The sequence below is a fragment of the Dendropsophus ebraccatus genome, chromosome 2, assembly GCF_027789765.1.
Source record: "Dendropsophus ebraccatus isolate aDenEbr1 chromosome 2, aDenEbr1.pat, whole genome shotgun sequence".
Lineage (NCBI taxonomy): Eukaryota > Metazoa > Chordata > Amphibia > Anura > Hylidae > Dendropsophus > Dendropsophus ebraccatus.
This window is the reverse complement of record NC_091455.1, coordinates 93,158,835-93,176,696: the sequence shown is the minus strand read 5'-3', so window position 1 is coordinate 93,176,696 and position 17,862 is coordinate 93,158,835. Positions and strand designations below refer to the sequence as shown.

The 17,862-nt window shown below is 45.5% G+C and overlaps 1 long non-coding RNA gene across 1 annotated transcript in view; it reads left to right on the top strand.

Annotated features, from left to right (window-relative positions):
* Nucleotides 1–13,231, top strand: part of LOC138784564 (uncharacterized) — a 40,811-nt gene extending 27,580 nt beyond the window's left edge. The window contains exons 2-3 of the long non-coding RNA XR_011361878.1: nt 12,193–12,289; nt 13,144–13,231. This is a non-coding gene — a long non-coding RNA (uncharacterized lncRNA). The remainder of the gene's footprint in view (nt 1–12,192; nt 12,290–13,143) is intronic.
* The last annotated feature ends 4,631 nt before the right edge of the window (nt 13,232–17,862 follow it).

Genomic DNA, 17,862 nt, shown 5'->3' with positions numbered 1-17,862 from the left:
TTACGGTCCTCTGGGAGCAAGGTCTTGACGTCCGTGTTCACATGCTGTGACGTTTCGAGTGTATTCACTCTTTTTCACTCTCTTTTTTGCTTGAAAAAGAGTGAATACACTCGAAACGTCGCAGCATGTCAACACGGACGTCAAGACCTTGCTCCGAGAGGACCGTAAGAGCTCCATGTGAGCCGTGGACTTGATTCATTTCTTCCTCGTTCACAAGCGTTATTTGCACCAAGGGTGAAATGTTTACTACATGTAAGATGTGAAAATTTGCATATAAAGAAAGAAAAATCGCATTTGTATTCGTGTGTGTATTCACATTGGTATTTAACATCATACCTAGAAAATTGTCTTACACCTATGCCTGATACATACACTATATACAGTCATGGCCTAAAGTGTTGGTGTGGTGTGTGCTTGACCGTTGACCGGTCACTTGCTAGATGGTAACGTGTGACGCCACTTCTGTGGTGGTTTTTTGGAATATAGCTTAGCCAGATGGTATAGGCCAGGGCCGATTGGGCACACAGGCAGGGCCGCCATCAGGGCAGTATTGGTGGTACAGTTGTCAGGGGCCCGGGCCCAGACCAGGATCAGAGGGGCCCGGCCGACCTGACAGCTGTACAGCGCACAGTTCCCTCCTGCCTGTCTCTGTGTCTACTATACACAGGCAGGAGGGTGTACACACAGACAGGGCCCCCTCCACGTTACCCCCGGGAAAATGCACGCGTGTGTGTGTGTGTGTGTTAGTATGGATATAAGTATACAATGTGCATAAGTGTGTGTATATCTGTGTAAAGTGTGACCGTATGTAATGTATACTGTATGTCTGTGTATGATATATAGTATGGAAAATGCACGTGTGTGTGTGTGTTAGTATTGATGTAAGTCTGTAATGTGCATAGGTGTGTATACCTGTGAAAAGTGTCACTGTATGTATTGTATACTGTATGTCTGTGCGGTATGGTATGTAAAGTGTGTGTGTTAGTATGGATGTAAGTATGTAATGTGCATAGGTGTGTATACCTGTGTACAGTGTCACTATATGTATTGTATACTGTATGTCTGTGTGTATATGATGTATGGTATGTAAAGTGTGTGTGTGTGGACACATATATATATATATAACCTGTATGTAGGATTCTGTACATTAAACTCAGCAAGGTTATCCATATGTCTGATCTGTCAGTGTAGCCGCTTCGCTCCTCATTTCAGAGCTGTTCTTATAGGAATTTGTAGGAATGAGGAGCTGGGCGGCTACCAGGGCCGTTTCTAGGGGCGGGCGAGCCGGGCCACCGCACAGGGCGCCCACAGCTAGGGGGCGCCCTGCGGCACCCGACAGAACCCAGCCCGCAGCCCCCGCATCCTCAGGGCTGGCCAGAGAGACCTTTAGCTGTGCGTACAGCACGCACAGCTAAAGGGAACAGCAGCCGGGGCAGAGACACAGAGGCTTCCTGTGCAGGCGGCCTCTGTATGACAGGATGGCTGCCTGCACCGGAAGCCAGAAGAGGACGGACTCACGGAGAAGAGGAGCTGGAGGCAGCAGGGTGACAGGTGAGTATCTGGTGGGGGAATCCTGCACAGAGGGAGCCCCGATATGTCCCGATAAGCCCCCCCCGCCATAAGCCCCGCCCCCGCGATAAGCCCCGCCCCACCGCGCCAAAGTTTACATGTCATCCAGCTCTCCCAGCATCCTGTATGTCAGTGTATAATGGAGGTCATACAGCTTTCCCAGCATTCTGTATGTCAGTGTAATGGAGGTCACACAGCTCTCCCAGAATCCTGTATGTCAGTGTGATGGAGGTCATCCAGCTCTCCCAGTATCCTGTATGTCAGTGTGATGGAGGTCACCAGCTTTCCCAGTATCCTGTATGTCAGTGTAATGGAGGTCACCAGCTTTCCCAGTATCCTGTATGTCAGTGTAATGGAGGTCACACAGCTTTCCCAGTATCCTGTATGTCAGTGTAATGGAGGTCACCAGCTTTCCCAGTATCCTGTATGTCAGTGTATAATGGAGGTCACCCAGCTCTCCCAGCATCCTGTATGTCAGTGTATAATGGAGGTCACCAGCTCTCCCAGTATCCTGTATGTCAGTGTATAATGGAGGTCACCCAGCTCTCCCAGCATCCTGTATGTCAGTGTAAAATGGAGGTCACCAGCTCTCCCAGTATCCTGTATGTCAGTGTATAATGGAGGTCACCCAGCTCTCCCAGCATCCTGTATGTCATTGTATAATGAGGTCACCAGCTTTCCCAGTATCCTGTATGTCAGTGTATAATGGAGGTCACCAGCTTTCCCAGCATCCTGTATGTCAGTGTACAATGGAGGTCACCCAGCTCTCCCAGTATCCTGTATGTCAGTGTATAATTGAGGTCACACAGCTTTCCCAGTATCCTGTATGTCAGTGTATAATGGAGGTCACCAGCTTTCCCAGCATACAATTTGGGACCTTATAAGTGGGAAAGGGGGAAGGAAGTTGCTGGAAATGAGTGCGGAGCCTGTGATGTTTGTCTGGCAGGTTCAGAAGAGATGAATTGTAGCTGCAAGAAACCGTCATGGAGGCCGGGGCGGGATGCAGAGGAAAAGGGACCCGTCAGATCAAAGAAGACGTCACCTGTGAGTCCCTGTATAATGATTTTGTATTCAGTGGAACATTATTTGGCAGGGGTGCAACACTGTTCTATGCCGCAATATACAAACTGCTTCTTTCTAATAACCCGAATCTTGATAAAAGCCCCCCTTCCTTCCCCAGGGCTGAACTGAGTGAGGGGGGGGGGGGGGGGCTTGCGCTTTTATCAAGATCTGCCCTGTTGTCAAAATGACCTAGAAACTGCCCTGGCGGCTACAGTGACAGATCAGCAGGGTCACACAATCAAAAAACACTAGCAGTTTTTGGAGTTAAGTTTTTCTGTAATTTAAATAAATTTTTAACATGTTAAACAAACATGTAAAGAATTAAGATCTGTCAGAGTGCTTAGCTTAGGGCCCTATTAGGGTATGTTCACACTGAGTAAACCAGGCGGAATTCTGCAGCGGAACTTTCTGCTACAGAATCCCACCTGCCTCAGTGTGCCATAGTCTGTCTATGGGAGAACGCGCACGCTCACGCTCGCGCACGCTCTCCCATAGACAGGCTATGGCACACTGAGGCGGGTGGGATTGAATTCCACCTGATTTACTCAGTGGGAACATACCCTTATGCTGGGTTTACACGGAACGATTATCGGGCGAATTTTTCGCGATAACGATTGCATTGAGCGATAATCGCTCCGTGTAAACACAGCATACGATCAATCGACGAGCGAAAAATCGTTCATTTTGATCTTTCAACATGTTCTTAAATCATCGTTTGTCGTTCGCTAAAAATTCGTAGATCGCTTCGTGTAAACAGCCTTTCAACGATTTACTTTATGTAAAAGATGGGCTTAAGCGATCTTAAAAACGATCGCAATAATGATTCTTCTTACGAATGTTCTAACGATTTTTCTAACGATTTATTAGTCTAAATGCTGATCGTTATAACAGCCAAATCGTTGCTTCAAAATCGTTAAACGATTGATTGGGCGAATTATCGCTTCCTGTAAACCCAGCATAAGGGTGCGTTTACACAGACAGATTTATCTGACAGATATTTGAAGCCAAAGCCAGGAACAGACTATAAGCAGGGATCAGGTCATAAAGGAAAGACTGAGATTTCTCCTCTTTTCAAATTCATTCCTGGCTTTGGCTTCCAAAATCTGTCAGATAAATCTCTCTGTGTAAACGCACCATTACACGGAGCGATAATCTGCCAAATCATGCTGATTTGGCAGATTATCACCAACGATCAGCTGATAAAAAGATCATTGGCTGATAATTTTATTTATTCCAGCTTAAAAATCATCAGCTGTGAGGTTACACGTAGTGATGCATGCCCTGCTGCTGCTGATTTTTAGGCTGGGATAAATGAAACTATCAGCCAGCTGATGAATGTGCAAAAAATAAACATAAACCTTATGCACACCTCTCCACGTTCCCCGGTGTCCTTCTATCTTCTGCCTCCTCCCAGCAGCCGCTGCCGCTGGAACTTTTTAGCCGGTCTCTGAGGTGACAGGCCGCTCAGCCAATTACTGGCCAGAGTGGTTCCGTCTCGGCCAATGTTTGACTCAGCGGCCTGTTACCTCAGAGATAAGTTCAGAAGCTCCAGTGGCGACTGCGGACAGAAGTGAGAATACCGGAAGCGTGGGCAGGTGTGCTAAGGTTTATTATTTTACACTAGGGCAAGGGCTGCTTAGACATCGCCAACGATTTTATATATATATCTGCCGATATCGTCCGTTATGGCCAATAATCATCCTGTGTAATAGAAGGGAATGATCAGCCGACATGAACGATGTCGGCTGATCGTTGCTGTTGTTTGTCTTTCAACATGTTGAAATAAAAATGACAATGATAGCAGCGATCTGCTGCTGTCGCTCCGTGAAATAGGAACAGCGACAGTAGACCGCCACTATCTTCTATGGGCAGCCCGGACAATCTAGTGATCACCCGGGCAGCCCCCCTGCACCTCCTTGCGGCCTCCCCTGTGTAATAGCGGTTGCGAGCGGGAAAAGAGAAGCAAGCGAGCCCTGACAGTGCTTGTTTGCTTCTCACAGTCACCCTGTGTAATAGGGGCTTTACAGTGCAACTGATTATGGGAGACGGGCTCCATTATAGTCTATGGAGCTTATTTCCTGTGATCAACTGGACTGTGCCCTGAGCCGGGGAGCTAACCATGCTACTGTGCACTGAGCTGGGGAGTGACCCATGCTACTGTGCACTGAGCCTGGGAATGAGCCTACTACTGTGCACTGAGCTGGGGAGTGAGCCATGCTACTGTGCACTGAGCCTGGGAGTGACCCATGCTACTGTGCACTGAGCTGGGGAGTGACCCATGCTACTGTGCACTGAGCATGGGAGTGACCCATGCTACTGTGCACTGAGCCTGGGAGTGAACCATGCTACTGTGCACTGAGCTGGGGAGTGAACCATGCTACTGTGCCCTGAGCTGGGGAGTGAGCCCTACTACTGTGCACTGAGCTGGGGAGTGAGCCATGCTACTGTGCACTGAGCTGGGGAGTGAGCCATGCTACTGTGCACTGAGCTGGGGAGTGAGCCATGCTACTGTGCACTGAGCTGGGGAGTGACCCATGCTACTGTGCACTGAGCTGGGGAGTGAGCCATGCTACTGTGCACTGAGCTGGGGAGTGAGCCATGCTACTGTGCACTGAGCTGGGGAGTGAACCATGCTACTGTGCACTGAGCTGGGGAGTGACCCATGCTACTGTGCACTGAGCTGGGGAGTGAACCATGCTACTGTGCACTGAGCTGGGGAGTGAGCCATGCTACTGTGCACTGAGCTGGGGAGTGAGCCATGCTACTGTGCACTGAGCTGGGGAGTGAACCATGCTACTGTGCACTGAGCTGGGGAGTGACCCATGCTACGGTGCACTGACCCGGGGAGTGACCCTACTACTGTGCCCTGAGCTGGGGAGTCAGCCAGGCTACTGTGCACTGAGCTGGGGAGTGACCCATGCTACTGTGCACTGAGCTGGGGAGTGAGACATGCTACTGTGCACTGAGCTGGGGAGTGAACCATGCTACTGTGCACTGAGCTGGGGAGTGACCCATGCTACTGTGCACTGACCCGGGGAGTGACCCTACTACTGTGCCCTGAGCTGGGGAGTGAGCCATGCTACTGTGCTCTGAGCTGGGGAGTGAGCCTACTACTGTGCACTGAGCTGGGGAGTGAGCCATGCTACTGTGCACTGACCCGGGGAGTGACCCTACTACTGTGCCCTGAGCTGGGGAGTGAGCCATGCTACTGTGCACTGAGCTGGGGAGTGAGCCATGCTACTGTGCACTGAGCTGGGGAGTGAGCCATGCTACTGTGCACTGAGCTAGGGAGGGACCCTACTACTGTGCACTGAGCTGGGGAGTGACCCTACTACTGTGCACTGAGCTGGGGAGTGACCCATGCTACTGTTCGCTGAGCTGGGGAGTGACCCTACTACTGTGCACTGAGCTGGGGAGTGACCCTTTTACTGTGCACTGAGATGGGGAGTGAGCCATGCTACTGTGCACTGAGCTGGGGAGTGACCCATGCTACTGTGCACTGAGCTGGGGAGTGACCCATGCTACTGTGCACTGAGCATGGGAGTGACTCATGCTACTGTGCACTGAGCCTGGCAGTGAACCATGCTACTGTGCACTGAGCTGGGGAGTGAACCATGCTACTGTGCCCTGAGCTGGGGAGTGAGCCCTACTACTGTGCACTGAGCTGGGGAGTGAGCCATGCTACTGTGCACTGAGCTGGGGAGTGAGCCATGCTACTGTGCACTGAGCTGGGGAGTGACCCATGCTACTGTGCACTGAGCTGGGGAGTGACCCATGCTACTGTGCACTGAGCTGGGGAGTGACCCATGCTACTGTGCACTGAGCTGGGGAGTGAGCCATGCTACTTTGCACTGAGCTGGGGAGTGAGCCATGCTACTGTGCACTGAGCTGGGGAGTGACCCTACTACTGTGCACTGAGCTGGGGAGTGAACCATGCTACTGTGCACTGAGCTGGGGAGTGACCCATGCTACGGTGCACTGACCCGGGGAGTGACCCTACTACTGTGCCCTGAGCTGGGGAGTCAGCCAGGCTACTGTGCACTGAGCTGGGGAGTGACCCATGCTACTGTACCCTACTACTGTGCCCTGAGCTGGGGAGTCAGCCAGGCTACTGTGCACTGAGCTGGGGAGTGACCCATGCTACTGTGCACTGAGCTGGGGAGTGAGCCATGCTACTGTGCACTGAGCTGGGGAGTGAACCATGCTACTGTGCACTGAGCTGGGGAGTGACCCATGCTACTGTGCACTGACCCGGGGAGTGACCCTACTACTGTGCCCTGAGCTGGGGAGTGAGCCATGCTACTGTGCTCTGAGCTGGGGAGTGAGCCTACTACTGTGCACTGAGCTGGGGAGTGAGCCATGCTACTGTGCACTGACCCGGGGAGTGACCCTACTACTGTGCCCTGAGCTGGGGAGTGACCCATGCTACTGTGCACTGAGCTGGGGAGTGAGCCATGCTACTGTGCACTGAGCTAGGGAGGGACCCTACTACTGTGCACTGAGCTGGGGAGTGACCCTACTACTGTGCACTGAGCTAGGGAGGGACCCTACTACTGTGCACTGAGCTGGGGAGTGACCCATGCTACTGTTCGCTGAGCTGGGGAGTGACCCTACTACTGTGCACTGAGCTGGGGAGTGACCCTTTTACTGTGCACTGAGATGGGGAGTGAGCCATGCTACTGTGCACTGAGCTGGGGAGTGACCCATGCTACTGTGCACTGAGCTGGGGAGTGACCCATGCTACTATGCCCTGAGCTGGGGAGTGACCCATGCTACTGTGCACTGAGCTGGGGAGTGAACCATGCTTCTGTGCATTTTACTTGGCTATAGCTAAGGATTGGAGGGGGTTTAGACCCTGACCAGTCTAAACTTCATACATATTGCAAAAGTTAAAAGGGTACTCCTACCATATCGATATTTAACTATTGTATTGCCCCACAAAAGTTATATAACATCTAAATATACTGCCTATACTGCTTCTGGCCGCATAGTGCCATATTATCTTCACTCATTATCCGCAGTCTTGAACTCTATAGAAAAATGCTTTTGTCACATCTTGCTGGCTAGGATCGGACGCCATCTTGGGTCAGTGATATGTCTGCTTGGTGGCCCTGCTCCTAGGCGCATGTAAGAGGCCGCCTTTTTCCTCCCCCACTTCCTATCTCTTGCGAGACTTAGTAACATCAGATACAGAGGCAGGGGCCATCACTATCTGCTCACTTACCAAGTCTTGCAAAAATTCTCTTACATGCCCCAACGCAAGGACCAGGGCCACCAAGCAGACACATCACTGACCCAAGATGGTGCCCGATCCTAGCCAGCAAGATGTTCCACCTGGACTATCGGTGACCATGACCATGACCCACAGAAAGGGGAGATGACCCAAGGGTGTCTACTGTGTAGGTGCTGGAGTAATAACCACTGAGTCCTGTTAGCATAAATAGATCTCCTTTGCTATAGGAAAACTTTGTGCAATAGCGGATAATATACTTTTAATCTGACAAGACTAGAACTGCACTGAGGACCTTTCATATGGAAGAGTTGTGAGTGGTTCAGAGAAGTTTAGAGTTTAGAACAGCAGAGTTTGTACTGGAGGTTCACAGAAGTAGAGAGGAATATGTCGTAAGAGTCCCAACCCAGGGTAGAAATGTGCTCTGCCGAAATGTTAGAAGAAGAAAAAGAAGAATACTGTAGACTTGAGAATAGACATTTACTTGTACCTGTGTATTGACGTCTTGTCTTTACACCACCTTTTGCCTTTCAGTGTTTGGTGACCCATCCTAGAGGGTGACACAAGCCCCAGACCTTGTTACCTGGGTTGAGCAGAGTGGCCAAGGTTCCCTGGTTACACCTGCGCTGCGAGATAGAGCAAAGTTGCTAGAAGCCTATGTATTCTATCTAGATCAGTTCCTCTTCTTATCAGCATACTGTCCTGCACTTTTACACTGGTTCTCAGCGTGGGTTGGGGTTTTCTCCGACTTGTCCTCTCCCTTGAGTAGCTTAACACTGCATAGTGTGTGGAAGTGTTGCTTTCAAGAAAAGGTTGTCTAAGTCTCCCATATACTGTATGTCTGTTCTGCTCAGCCAGTAGACAAAGACTGACTAGGTGTGGGTGTATGCTTTCTCTCCCCATGTGACGACTTCCTACAGGTGATGTAATAATCCCTGTGAGTGGTGGAGAAGAAAAGCATTATGAGAACTTCTCTGAGACTAGAATCCAGAGAATCTGCCAGAGAAACATATTAGGCTCCTCACTCCTCACCATCCTCATCTCTTTACAAAGTGCACATCTGTATTGTCCCCTTTACACCCTCATTTAGTGGGTAAGCTGACTCTATGTAATAATATATGCCACCACCTCTATGTAGCCTCCTTACAGATGGCCCCCTGTGTTGTCCCCCTTATAGATGGCCCCCTCTCCCCCCCTTATAGATGACCCCCTCTCTCTCCCCCCCTTGTAGATGGCCCCCTCACTCCCCCACCCATGTAGATGGCCCCCTCTTCCCCCCTATAGATCGCCCCCTCTTCACCCCCTCCCTTATAGATGACCCCCTTTCCCCCTCTTATAGATGGCCCCTCTTACCCCCCATTTTATAGATGGCCCCTCTTTCCCCCCCTTTTATAGATGGCCCCCTCTTCCCCTCTCCTTATAGATGGCCCCCTCTTCCCCTCTCCTTATAGATGGCCCCCTCTTTCCCCCCCTTATAGATGGCCCCTCTTCCCCCCCATTTTATAGATGGCCCCTCTTTCCCCCCCTTTTATAGATGGCCCCCTCTTCCCCTCTCCTTATAGATGGCCCCCTCTTCCCCTCTCCTTATAGATGGCCCCCTCTTTCCCCCCCTTATAGATGGCCCCCTCTTCGCCCCCTTATAGATAGCCCTCTCTTTCCCCTCCTCCTCCTTATAGATGGCCCCCTCTTTCCCCCTCTTATAGATGGCCCCTCTTCCCCCCCATTTTATAGATGGCCCCTCTTCCCCCCCCTTTTATAGATGGCCCCCTCTTCCCCTCTCCTTATAGATGGCCCCCTCTTCCCCTCTCCTTATAGATGGCCCCCTCTTTCCCCCCCTTATAGATGGCCCCCTCTTCGCCCCCTTATAGATAGCCCTCTCTTTCCCCTCCTCCTCCTTATAGATGGCCCCCCTCTTCACCCCCCTACTTATAGATAGCCCCCTCTTCCCCCCTCCTTATAGATAGCTCCCCCTGTGCAGGTAGATAAAAAAAAACAAAAAAAAAAACCCTCACACAACTCACCTCACAACGTGCTCCCCAGTCGAGCCTCTCTCCTCCTACAGCCTCCGTCTGCCCCCGGCTGATGTGCGGCTGCCGGGGGTGTCCCGTCCTATCCCCGGCAGCGTGCGCATCACAGACCTCCCTGTGCGCCGGGGCTGGGACTTCTGTCACAGTCCATTGTGTGTCTGTGTGTGCCACACTAAGCATGGAGAACAGAAAGAGGAGAAGAGAACTGTCTGAGGAATTGAGAACCAAAATTTGGGAAAAATATTAACAATCTCAAGGTTACAAGTCCATTTCCAAAGATCTTGATGTTCCTTTGTCCATAGTGCCCAACATAATCAAGAACTTTACAACCCATGGCACTGTAACTAATCTCCCTGGACGTGGACAGAGGAGAAAAATTTAAAAAAAAGGTTGCAACGCAGGATAGTCCTGATGGTGGATAAGCAGCCCCAATCAAGTTCCATAGAAATTCAAGCTGTCCTGCAGGCGCAGGGTGTATCAGTGTCAGCTCGAACTATCCTACGACATTTGAATGAAATGAAACGCTATGGCAGGAGACCCAGGAGGACTCCACTGCTGACACAGACATAAAAAAGCTAGACTGCAATTTGCCAAAATGTATGTTATTAAGCCAAAATACTTCTGGGAAAACATCTTGTAGACAAATGAGACCAAGATAGAGCTTTTTGGTAAAGCACATCATTCTACTGTTTAACAAAAACGGATTGAGGCCTACAAAGAAAAGAACACAGTACCTACAGTCCCATATGGTGGAGGTTTAAAGATGCTTTGGGGCTGTTTTACTGCCTCTGGGTCTGGGTGCCTTGATTGTGTGCAAGGCATCATGAAATCTGAAGATTACCAAAGGATTTTGTGTCTCAATGTAGGGCCCAGTGTCAGAAAGCTGTTTTTGCGTCCTAGGTCATGGGTCTTCCAGCAGGACAATGACCCCAAACATATTTCAAAAAGCACCCAGAAATGGATGGAAACAAAGCGCTGAAGAGTTTTAAAGTGGCCACCAATGAGTCCGGATCTAAATCTGATAGAACACCTGTGGAGAGATCTTAAAATTGCTGTTGGGAGAAGGAACCGTTCAAATATAAGAGACTTGGAACAGTTTGCAAAAGAAAAGTAGTCCAAAATTCCAGCTGATAGGTGTAAGAAGCTGGTTGATGGTTATAGGAAGCAAGCGATTTCATTTATTTTTGAAGCTTTATGTAAAATTATTTAAAATCTACCCTTTTTTCCTCTGTTTTTGTGTTGTTCCAATACACACAAAGGAAATAAGCATGTGTAACAAAACATGTGTAATTGCAATAATTTTCTGGGAGGAATACTTCATTTTCTGGAAAAATTCAGAGGTGCCAAGACTTTTGGCCATGATGGTATATCTATATATCTATTTATCTATCTATATATACTCTAGCAATGCTATCAGTCCAACACTGTTAATGTCCCATGAAAATATCATATGCCTTTGATAGAGTATGTTAGTTTTAACGTAAAGCCTGTTAGAAGCCGATTAACTCAAATATCCTGAGTCTGTAGAACACTGCTAGAGATACTTGCCTGCAAATAATTTTAGCTTTGACTCCTTGTATAACATCTGCAATAGCATCATTTATGTAACTGCTTAACCTTGTCACATAATATCAGGGAATCTGTTACCAGGACACACCTTTTCATTTGCCCTACAAAAAAAGACACCACCAGATGCTGCTGCATGAGCTAAGTCCCCTAAGGCCCACTATAAAGCTCACTCTGTGGCCCTGATTTATCAGGTTGCCTGAAACCCACTCTGTATTGAAAAATCAGATGATGCGGGTTTCAGGCAACTTGATACATTTAGACCCATCCGTTAATATTGGCTGACTAATAGGTTTGGCTATGTTAAAGTGACATTGAAGTATTCATATAATAACTTTAGTGCCTTCACAAGTCTGATTAGCATTATTTGTTAACTCTCTACATCATTGTTATCTCTCCATCATATCTTTTTCCTTCACACATTTGCCATGCATTAATTGTTGCTTCAGCTATACCCACAATTATTCTCTTCATCCTCCCATCCTGTAATGGACATTCTTTAAAATTTTGGCTTTATATTACTCCTTTGCTAGATTTAAATACTGAAATAGGACTACCCTATAAATGTAAAAATCTGCATTAGCCATTTAATTCATTCTCCCAGTGTGCCAATAGCTAAAGAGAAGCATCAATCACAGCAGCTAAACAGTAAAAGTTCTCGTTGTGAGTGATGCCGGCTGCTATCTACTGGATCTAATTATTTTATCAGTGCTGACAAATTTATCATTTTTCAAACAGCAGCTATAAGTCTAACGTGAAAATGATGCTACCCCTGCTTCTGAACTGATTACCTGCAGCGAGCGGCAGAGATGGACACTTCCAATAACTGCTGAAGGTAATAATTCATAAATCAAGATGACATCCTGGAGATCAGGTTCTTTATGCTCTTTTGCACATTTGTATTAGTCACCTTCGGCCAATGTAACAGCGGTCTGGGCAACAACCGTTTTTAGCAAAAATTAATCTTCTGCAAAAGTTCACTTGTCTTCTCTCCTGTTGCGATCTGTGTTCGGCATGTTTCTGTACACACCGATATTACTTTAACTTATGCCCTTTAGAAATATGGGAAAACCTATTATGTGTCATACTTTTCAGACCCAAGTCTGTATGGACCTTTTCAACTACAGTTACCCCTAACTGACAATGGCCTTAGGTTACAATATTTTCAACATACAATGGTCTTTCCTGGACCATTGCATTTTGAAACCTTACTCAATATACAATGCCACAGACAGTCTGAACTTATGTCTCGTGTGACTGGCTGGAGGATCCGACCAATCAGAGAGGGCAGTTTACTGATAAAACCTCTGTATTACTGAATTACATGCAATGATTGTCTGTCTAGTAGTAGTTGCACCTATAGTATAGTGCAGTAATGTACTGCTGTTTAGCTGTGCCAGGATTGGTTGCTCCTTTGGATGCCAGGTGAGGACAGTTCCATTTTATTTTTCTGATGAAAGTGTGTGCTGTTCAGGACCTTAAAAAAACTCCAGTTACATGCACTGAAATGTTTACAGTCTCCAGTAGCTCTTTCTGACTTTTATATGTAAGACTTGCTTTATGTCTTAGTTATCTGCTTTATTTTCTCCAATATTAATTTTTTCTAATTCTTGGATGACATTTTGGGGGCTGCAGAACCACTAAAGAAACAATAGTTTTAACATAATTTTTTTTTTTTTTTTACCCTAGAACCAATATCGTAACTAGAGGGACCACTGTATTTTGAGTGGGATCTTAAGCCACTATGTTTAGCTATAGAACTCTCCTTACTTAAAAGGCATGTATAGCCTAATTTTTCTTTTACTGATTAGGTTCAGATACTAAACTGTTATTTCATGCTAATCTGTTTCTAATCTACTTTTTGACTGTAATTTTTTTTATTTTACTTATTGTACATTATCGGAGCTGCCATCTTGCCTGGGCTGTTCTTAACAGAATTTAGTGACATGCTTCACAGCAAGACTCATGGACATAGGCGAGAATAGACAGACTCTGTCCTCTTGAGAGAAATATTACTGAGCATAATCTTTGACCTTTGAAAAGGTCATTCCTCAGGGAGCTGCTATTGTCTCCTCTATCTACTGGTCACATATCGCTGCAATTCTGTACAGATCACTTTACTGCAGCCCTCTCTTCTCCCTACAGACACAACAGGAAGTCTCAGCTTTAGCCCCAGTGGTGAGAATGAAAACTGCAAGATTTCAGCATTATTTCATAATATAGATAGAAAAAATGAAAATGTCACCAAAAATCTTTAAAAATATGTTTAACATAAAAACATTATTTAAACAGTTGGTCATTTTCTAAAGACACATTCCCTTTAATGCTAATTGTATTGCATATTCTAGGCTCCATGTTTCAGCCTTAAAAGGGAATCTGTCAGCTCTATATCATGCTAAGAGCTTAAGTGTCAAGGAGATGGGCCTGATGTGCACCATGTACTGTATACCTCTTCCCTTTCCCACCCTCTTTGCCTTGACTATTACAGTGCTTAGTGCTGGAAGCCAAGAACTATAAGTCAATACATGGAGGAGTGGGGGAGGGAGGAAACATACATGCTACGTCTCAGTACCGATTCTTTGACATTTAAGCACTGAGCATAATATAGAGCTGACATATTCCCTTTAAACCACAACATTGTTACCTAGATGGCATGGATAAGAGTTTGTTTAATTCACTACCTTGAAACAACTTTACATTGTGATACATTATCTCATCAGCAATAATACTGCAAAGCATATAAGTTTATTAAAGCGTTTTTTTGTAAAAAAAAAAAAAAAAAATAAAAAATAAAGTAAACAAGACATAAGTTGGCCTAAGAGGTTCTGTCTTTTCTATTGGCAGGGTGACCCCAATATTATTGATAATATAGTGGGCTTAGTATAGTACCCAGAACAATTTCTTCTTCATCATTGAGTTAAAATAATACATTAATAACAAATGGAACTGCAAATGAAACTGTGGACTTATCTGGACAAGTGGAAATTTGAGAAGCAGGCAAGGTTAGGATAGTGGTACTTGAGATTCGACATAGACAATTGTTCCACTCTCAGCTTAATTGTATCGTATAATATGATTTGACCCTCTCCCACTGATTAAAAAAGGCAATATAGTATTCTGACATAAATTCCCAGTGAAAAGAACACGAACAGAGTGAAAGAAAAGTGTGTGTTTGTGTAATGACCATTGCATCTTATTCCTAGGAGAATGGTGCTTGTCTGATTTACCTAATCCTATTCATTTAGTTTAGAGACTGTTTAGCTTAAGATACTATTAACCTGTCTGCTGAGAGCCAGAACCAGATTAACCTCTTGTGAACACGCTATTGACACCTCTGTTGCAGAGTAAAATTTCACCTTTTGACATACTAAATGTAGCTTTGGCTGTCCAGGTATGATGGGACTTGTAGTCTTTCAACAGTTGGAGGGCTAAAGATTCCCCATCTCTGCACTACAGAAGCCATTGCCTTCCATTAAACATCACTTCTAATATGAATAACTGCATAATAAAACATGCAATGGGGTCTGTTTTCTCAAATTCCATAAAAATATGTTTGAATAAACCTCTGGATTTCTGGTACAAATCAGAGGCATGCGGATGTAATTTATGGGCCTATTGCAAAACTTAATATAGCTGTTTGTGAGATCTAGTGTTTATATACATTTTTACTCCCTAAAAGTTCAGATAGAACCACACACACAATGGTGGAACACAAGGGGGACATGTATGAAAAGGCGTAAATGCCTTTTTAAGGGGAAGATGGGGCAAATTGGTGTAAAAATATTTGCAAATGGTATTTTTGCAAATATTTTTTTTGCATCTGCCCCATCTGCGCCACCTTTGCCTTTGGGGCGGAGAGGGGGTGTGGCAGCACGCAGAGGGGGCACAGCCTCTGCGTGCGCAGTATTTATCATTTTTCCGGTGGAAAAATGATACTGAAACCTATGCCAGCTCTGAGCTGGTGTAGGTTTAAAAATTTTCCCACGGACGGGCACAGTGCGATCGGGATTTATGTAGAGGCAGTGCACCTCCTACATAAATTCCCTGAGCTCCGGAGCTGCGGGGACATTTGTAAGCCCGGAGTAAAAAACGCCAGACTTGATAAATGTCCCCCAAGGTCTCTTTAGCTTTTCTTGATGAGTGATGAGGAAGATTCTGTTTCACCTTGCTACAATACAGGATTATCTAATATCAGCACCATCTGACCTATTTTATACTTACCACTCAAGGCAAACCTAAGAGCAGAAATACATTCACACGCTCAAGCATACCCTATAGCATACCCAGGTGACTTCATGCACACAAAGGCGCAATAATCACAAAATAGTCAATTAATGAATAAATAAATATTTTATACACATATTTAACGTTCAGCTTGTAAATTGAGCAATTGTTTTTATACTTTTTTTTTTTAATACAAATCACAAAATAGATAAAAAGCAGATAGACCATACTACAATTGTGACAACTGGCAGACTGTAAGACTTCACATACAAAACTTTTATTACCACTGGACCTGTCACATACTGCATATCAGTTTCAAAGTTAGCCCCAAACACAAGAACAAGTCTGTACTCTAAAACTAGTCAATACCACGATGTACAGTACATTCTGTAACCAAATGTGGTATGGACTAAAACTATGGCAAAGGCTTGAAAGGTTAAATAATGGTGGTTTTAGTGGGAGGGGAGTGAAGGTTTCACTAATCTGGCACATATTTCATCAACTACCCTATCCACATAACTAAATTCAGGATAGATACTGCACCTTATAAAATATACTTGCTTTTATAGGGATTGCACAGTTCACCTGGCCACATTATAGGTACTTCATAAATGACACTTTCCTAAGGGCCCTATTACATGGGACGATTATCGTGCAAAAAATCGTTAAATCGTTCAAATTTAAACTATAATCGTTCTGTGTAATGCAGGCAACGATCGAAAAATCGTTCGTATGTCGTTGATCGTTGATTTAGATCTGAACCTAAAATTATCGTTAATCATTCGCTAATCGTTTTTTCACTAATCGTTCAGTGTAATAGCACATTGTTCATTGTGTTTCTGGGATCAGAAAGAATAAACGATCATAGTAACGATCGTAACTAACGATTTTTGTTCTGTGTAATGGTGTGTTTACACAGGCAAATTTATCTGACAGATCTTTGAAGCCAAAGCCAGGAACAGACTATGAACAGAGAACAGGTCATAAAGGAAAGACTGAGATTGCTCCCCTTTTCAAATCCATTCCTGGCTTTGGCTTCAGAAATCTGTCAGATAAATCTGTCTGTGTAAACGCACCATAATATGGTGAATGATTTCAAGTTAACTATAAACAGTTTGCGATCGTTTATCGTTAATCGTAAAAAATCGCTCAGTGTAATAGGACCCTAAGGTACTAGGAAGATGTAAGCAGATGTCTAGTAGAGATACTACAGCTGAGAAGGACCACTTTTCCTCTCTAGCTGGCCTGACAGCAGTGGTAAATTGTCAATGATTAGTATGAATGTATTAACCATCCAGTTAGCACAGTCCCCCTGCACACAAGGTCATCATAGAAACATCTATACATTATATGTATATGCTAGATGAAGGATCCTTATCCTCTGTGTATCCTCCTTATCTTACCATCTTTACCATCATCCTTTATGTTGTCCAGATTTTTCATGGTTACATATTTTTTATACAGGCTTATTACACTGACTACACAAACACACTTTCAATTAAGAACACTGCTCAGATCCCATAGCATTTTATGTATGGATCACATGTATAGCAAAAGGGCCATTGTACTGCTTTATAAGAAAAAAAAAAAAAAGATGGCCTTGATATCTTTACTACGTGAACTATCTATCCCAAGCCATATATATTGTCTGTCCTTTTCAAGGTCAATGCACTTCTAGAGGCCAATGCTGCAGCTCACTGTACGATATTAATATTTTAAATGGATTGGGATAATTTACTTGTGGTTTGATCGCTATATATCTCTGAACATATTACATCTTATCTGCAACATTAATTTACATACACATATAAGACACAACCTATTTTGCATTAATGGAATTTTTCATTACATTGTTCCAGTAGGTTCTGGTTACAGTAAAGACAGATGCACAGCAGAACAAGATGTAAAACACATGGAATGTGTATGGAATTAAAGGGGTTATCTGGAGAGCAGAAAAGGCCTACCCTTTCTGCTCTCCGGCACTCCCCCCCCCTCCCCCCCCTCTGTGCTACTAACGTCTGCAGATGGGAAGGGGCAGAAGCATATTTTGGGCGCTGTGGGCAAAAGCACACCCACATGCAATGTCCAATAGCTGCTGATGTTGCCACGACACTGGTAACATCAGGCACCTATAGGTAATTGTCTGCAACTTGCTCCCGCCCCCCTCTTGCGCAGAAGTTATCG